Source organism: Homalodisca vitripennis, chromosome 1, assembly GCF_021130785.1.
Source record: "Homalodisca vitripennis isolate AUS2020 chromosome 1, UT_GWSS_2.1, whole genome shotgun sequence".
Taxonomy (NCBI): domain Eukaryota; kingdom Metazoa; phylum Arthropoda; class Insecta; order Hemiptera; family Cicadellidae; genus Homalodisca; species Homalodisca vitripennis.
The window spans coordinates 210,514,246-210,520,783 of NC_060207.1; the positions used below are offsets into that span (position 1 = coordinate 210,514,246).

At 43.3% G+C, this 6,538-nt stretch overlaps 1 pseudogene; it reads right to left on the reverse strand.

Annotated features, from left to right (window-relative positions):
• Nucleotides 1-3,904: 3,904 nt before the first annotated feature.
• LOC124354760 lies at nt 3,905-5,159 on the reverse strand (annotated as a pseudogene).
• Between the last annotated feature and the right edge of the window lie 1,379 nt (nt 5,160-6,538).

The window sequence follows — 6,538 nt, forward strand, 5'->3', positions numbered from 1 at the left end:
AGATAGGACTGCACGCCATGGTGTTCTGGGAAAAATTATTTTTAGGTATAGGTAAGCTTTTTTGTTGATCCTTCTGTGAATTCCTTTAGAGTTGCTTCTTATGTTACTATGTTATTTTCCCTTGATATGATAAATCTTTGCACTAAGGTAATGATAGCTGTTAATGTAGAAGGAGTTGAAACCCATTTTTGATAGGTGTTAAGTTAAATAACCTCAAAATCAACCCTGCAAAGGGTGGTGCCAATGGACTGTATGTTTAAAAATATGAAATATAGTCATCGGCTGGGAGTGCCAATGACTATGTATTTATGAGATTGTTTATTTTAAGCCAAAATAACATCTTTCGACGTATATAAAAACAATGGGCTTTTTATGAATATTGTTATTGTTTAACAACTCAATTTGAAACAGTCATTGGCACACATATTATTCTTCGTTGGCATGCCAATCACCTGTAACCTAGCAGTGATTGGCTACTATGTCAATGTATAGATATTGGCATGCCAATAAATAAATTTTTTCTTTTCAGATCACCAACGGAGTTCAAATTATGCCTAAATTCTCTTTCAAAGCCGATTCTCTTGAGGAGCTTTACAAGATGTTCGTCCGGTAGAAATGGAATGACAAAAAGGCTGCAGCAATAAAGCATGGTGTTCCTCGGTCAAACTCATTCAGTTTCGGCTTTGTGACCAAGTTTTCATAAAAAAACTTGGTCTCACCTGTACTGACGAAGGAAGAAGAGGATACACTTGAAAAATGGTATCAATGACTGCTGTCGGAAAGGTTTCCCGACGACGGAAAGAAGATTTGCCAACTGAGCGTTCAAGAATTCTTTATTACAAAATGAAAGACCTAATCCTTTTAAAAAAACAATTTCCAGGCCTCGGTTTGGTATCAAGCAATTTTTTTTTAAAAAGGCAACCTAACCTATCCTTAGCCCTATCCTATTCCATATGTGGCGTTTGCACTTTATTTTGTTGGTCTTTGGGACGGACCGGGAGCTGTTTCCTTACAGCTGGGTCGAGCCATCTGTTTTACCAGATGGTTGTTCCTCTTTCTAGATGTTTCTGTGGCTTTCTGGGCCTTTCTTGATTGGTTCTAGTATTTTATGGTTTTCTAGATATCGGGTATTAGGTTTCTTGTCTTCTCTATTCTGGACTTCCAGAGGGCAAGGGAACATCTTGGAGTTATCTGTGGTCGGAGTTACAAATCAAAGCTGGCTGCCCGCTCCCGCTACGAACCGGGCACGGTGTTTTTTGGTGTAATATCGTTATGCCTACCTTCCAAATCAACGTTTCACGATCTCGTTTATTATTTAGGACCCAGTCTTTCCATAATCAGTTTTCGAATAATCGTCGCATATGGTAGCAGAGCTGGTTAGAAAATGGATGGTAGGTTTTGCCGGGGGCGGGAGGAATTCTACACAGTATGAGAGCTAAGTCTAGTTTTAAGTTTTTTTTAAAGGGTAGACGTTTTTCTAAATTTTTTTTAGTTTTCTAAATTTTCATTACACTGCCTTGGTTTTTTACTCAAAATGTTTAAACTTTTTCGATGTAGCTTGTTTTTAATGATGCAGGTCTGAGCAAGCAGTTCTTGCAACCAACTGATACCTAAGCCTAATTGTGTAATAATTGGAAACATGTGAGTGGCAGTTTTCTTAAACTTTTAGTAGAACTTATTCTCACTAAATTATTTAGGCTTAGAATTTGTTTTGTTTTTTCTCAGCTAAAATTTTACTTTAAACCAATTTTTAATAAATTTTTTTCTCCCACCAAGTTAACTCTTAACCTAACTTTTACTTTCACCTACAGTGTAAGCCTGTTGCCTTAAACTACCTGTACTTAATTATTGTGCTTTCTAAACTTTAATTAGCACCTTTTAGTATTTATTTAAACTTTGGCCTAGATCTGTGCAAGTAAAGTCGGAAGTGATTTCATAGATGCTGTTGGGTGACTGCGTATTGTACTGCGCCATATGTATAGCTACCTTTTATTTTTAAAGTTCTTAGCTTTTTTTTTTTTTTCTGGTTTAATATTTGAAACCCCATCAGTTTCACCAGTTTATTTATCTTTGGAGTTGGCTTATAATTTAAAAGTGTTCTTTTTTATATATCGTGCCTTCTTCTGAGTTTTTCATCTCTACTTCTGATTTAATTAAATTTTTAACCTTTCCACACCTTCCTTAGTTTACATATGCAATTTAATTGTTGTTTTTCTAGGATTTAATTATTATTTAGTTATTTATTTATTCTTCACAAGCGGATTTACTCCAACTTGTACATGTTTTAAGTGATAGAGTTTAAATTTGAATAGCACTCAATTTTGATGATTTTGTCTACTGCGTTGAATTTAATTGAGTCTTACACAATTTTGTTAATTAAATCTATAGTCTATACACATGGTAGTGAAGTGTTACTGTTAAATTTATTGATTATTTTTTCTACTTAGAAACATCGTCAAACTTTTATGTATGGCCTCTGCTAATTTGATTGGTTTCGGGGCAGTTCAAGCTTAAGGGGTTGATTTAGTCTAACAGTTTGCAATTTTTTTCTAAAACCTTCTTCAAAAACTTTAATGTTATTGTTAAAAATATTAATTATTTCATAGTCTATTCATTAATAGCCCTCTTGATTCTTTTGACTATGTGCCTGATTTAAATTAAAACAGTTAAGTTAATATGGAGTAACACTTTAGTTCAACTAGTATTGAAAGTAACATAGGCAGGCTTGGGTTTGTAATTTTTATGATGTTGCTGCTTGGGGTGGATTTGACGTGTGACTAAATATAAGTGATTTAATGCTTACAAAAACTAAACTTTCTTTTCCAAATTGATTGAAACATCCTTTCTTTTACAAACTTTTAAAAACTTTTAGTTTGCCACCTTGAGGGTTCACTATTTTGATAATATACCAATCACTAGTGGACTCTTTGGATGTATTGTTTGTCAGCTTGGCTGATTCAGCTTCGGGTGTTTAAGCTTACCTAAAAATAAAAATTTCAGTTTAGCCTAATTTTAAGCTCTTAAGTGGTTAAATAATTTTATTTTTCCTTTGGTCTTTAATTTTCTTAATTTTTAATTTTTCATGGGGTTTTTTTTATTTTTTTTTTGGATTCTTGGCTCAAAAGAGATTTTTTTTTGGGGGTGTTCTAAATTATTTTACAGTTTTAAGGGGGAGAGTTTACTTTATAGCTTGTGTCTTGTTCACTTGGGCCTTGTTGAACTTTTTGTAGTAGTTTACCGGTAGCGCGACTTTACGACTCAGGCTCCATATATATATATTTTTTTTTGCTCTTCTACGGTACAGTTGCTCTTGCTTATGATTATTCTTTTTTTTACTTTGTTTCCCTCTCTTATTCTTTTTGGTTTTGGGAAAGGTGTTGTTAGGTTTTTTTGTAATACTGTGAACTTTCTCAACCTTTTTTGAGAGGAAACATTTATGAGTCTACCCCCGACTGATGGCAAAAAGATCTTTTTTTGTTTCTGAAAGCCATACTTGTTGTATTTCTGCCTTTCACCTGTGGTGATTACTGGAATTGGTTTCATGGTAATAATAAGGAAATGTTACTATATGCTTTTATTTATTTGTAATACTATAAATTGAAATTAGTTTTTTTTTTAACTTGTACTTTTTGCACACAAACCACAGTTAAAATTGCTTATTGATTTTTCTGAATACTTTTTGCTTTGACTTTGTGTGGTTCCTAGTCTGGGATTAACTAATTAGGTCGCTCATGTTTCCCACCTAAAGAAATATTTTGGGCCTTATTAAGACCAAAGCACCGCTGCCGGGAGTTTATGGATGGTTTAGGGGCTAGTGATGTTAGTTTAGTTTTTTCCCCCTCTTCTTCTTCTGTCTTCTCTTCCTTACACCACATTAACACTCTGATAACTTTTATCTATTCTTTTAAGTACATAATACATCGGGAGGGGGGGGAGCGGGGGGTGGGATGGGGGGGGGAGGGGAGGAGGGGGGGGGGGGGGGGGGGGGGGGGGGGGGAGGGGGGGGGGGGTGGGGGGGAGGAGGATTGGGGGGGGGGGGTGGGGGGGAGGGGCGGAGGAATGGGGGGGTGGAGAGGGGGGGGGGGGGGATCGTGGGGGGATCGGGGAGGTAGGGGGGCAGGGAGGGGGGAGGGGGGGGGGGGGGAGGATGGGGGGGGGGGGGGGATCGGGGGGGGGGGGGGGGTCAGGGTGGGGTGGGATTGGGAGGAGGCGGGCAGGGTGGGGGCCGAGGATAGGGGGGGGGGAGGGGGGGGGGGGGGGGGGGGAGGATAGGGGTGGCGGGGAGGGGGGGGCGGGGAGGGGGCGGGATGTGGGGGGGGGGGTGGGCGGGGGGGGGGGGGGAGGGGAAGGAGGAGAGTGGGGGGGGGAGGGAGGGGGGAGGAGGGGGGCGGGGGGACGGGGGGTGGGGGGGGGGGAATCAGGGGGAGGGGGGGGCGGGGGCGGGGAGGGGGGGGGGAGGGCGGGGAGCGGGGGGGGGGGATGGCATGGATCGGGGGGGGGGGGCGTGGGGGAGGGAGGGGGGGGGGGGGGGGGGAGGGGGGGGGGGCGGGGGGGGGGGGGGGGGGGATGGGGGGGTGGGGGGGGGGGGAGGGGGGGATCAGGGGAGGGGGGGGGGGGGGAGGTTGGGGGGCGGGGGGGGGGTGGGGGGGAGGGGGGAGTGGGAGGAGGGGGGGGGGGGGGGTTGGAATGGGGGGCGGGGGAGAGGGGGAGGCAGGAGGGAGGGGGAGATTGGCGGGTGGGGGGGGATGGGGAGGACGGGGAGGGGGGGGGGGGAGGGGGGGAGGGGGGGGGCACGGGGAAAGGAGGGGGGCAGGATCGGGGGGGCGGAGGGGGGGGGTTGGGGGGGGGGGCGGGGGGCTGGCGGGGGTGGTTGGGGGATGGGGTGGAGAGCGGGGGGGGGGTGGAAGGGGGGGACGGGGGGGGGGGGGGAAGGGGGGGGAAGGGTGTTGGATGGGCGGGGGGGGGGGGGGGGGGGAGGGGGGGAGGATGGTGGAGGGGGGGGGTCGGGGGGGGGGGATGGCAGGGGCGGGGTGCGAGGGGGGGGGGGAGGGGGCGGGGAAGGGGGTACGGGTGGGATGAGGTGGTGGAATCGGATGGACCGGGGGGGGGGGGAGGGGGGGGGAGGGATTCAGGATTAGCATTGGCTGCTTTAGAGACATTTTTTTTTTTGCTTCGGCAATTTTTCTAGGCTGTTCATTGGGTAGTGAATTTTATGTTTTATTTATTTTTTTAACACTTCCCTATGCAGTCGCGCAGCCTGCTATCCTTGGTTCGGCCAAACCATTACTTTTTACAACACAAGCTTTACTTTTTCTTTCCCTTTTCCTTTTCTTTGTCTTTCTTTGTTAGTAGGGTCAGTCTTTTGGGCAGTAGGTGGAAATTCTTTGTTATTCTGCTAAGTTTAGCAGCGAAGTGATAGGCTTTAGTTTTTATTGTTGAAAATATTGTTGAAGATTGTAGTTTGTCTATATATTTTTGTTAGTGTAGTTGTTGTTGTTTATCTCTTTGTGTCTTTAAGACTTTATAATTTTGTTCTGAAGCTGCTAAAATGTTCCAGCAAGCTTTTTATTTATTTGCTGTTTAGTGTTTATATTGGAAGTGTTTTTTTATACTGTTGTTTCTGTATATCCTTTGGAAGCTTTTTTATTGTTCTTGTTTTAGAGTTTATTGTTTGTTAACCTAATTTTGTTGGGTTTTGGCCCAAGTTAGTTTTTTTCTGGGTCTCTTTCGTTAGGTGTTCAGGGTTTTTTGCCTTCGCTGGCAACACATTAGAAACTAGTTGTTTTTTTTTGTTTTTAAAGTTCTAATTTAAACCACTTTACCACGACCAAATGGATTTCTTACTCCGTTTAGCTCTTCCGTAGCTCTTACATTTTTTCCTTTCACGCCTTTTAAGAGCGCCTGAATTTATTGCTCCAAGTCTCTAAATTTAAAAAACTAGTATGGAAAAAATAAAACTTTATTTTGTCTTTCCCACTAGGCCACTATGTTTTTTCTCAGCCGTTCCGTAGGGGGAGGAGAGTATGGGCCCACTTTTGCTAAATTTGCCAGTACCAGGTTTTTACCTATTAGCCTTTAACAAACACGAACTTGGGTCTGTGATATTATGATGGGTTGTATTTTCTCATATTTTAATTTTCGCTTTGGGCATGGTCTCTTCATCCTTTCTGGGATCCTCCCATCTTTGACAAAAATACAGACCTTTATGTCTGAGTATTACTCTCCTGGTGGTTCAAAGGAGATTCCACCAACCGTTCGGGTTTCCATTCGGGTGCTTAAGTGCCCCTTGGGTTCCGGGGGTGGAGATAACCCGGATGGTGGAGACTTAGGGAGTGCTGTTGGCTAACTTAAGTTGTACACTTATTTAATTCCTTCCCAAAACCTTACTGGAACACCTCTTGTGAAAACCTTTTGACCACCGAGCGTATTAGTGATTTAGGAAACAAAGAATATACCCATCCTTGTGTCAACACTTTAGACCTTTATTTATTGGTAAGCTACCACAGAAAGTACTTAAAATTGTTTGAGTTTTTTTTTA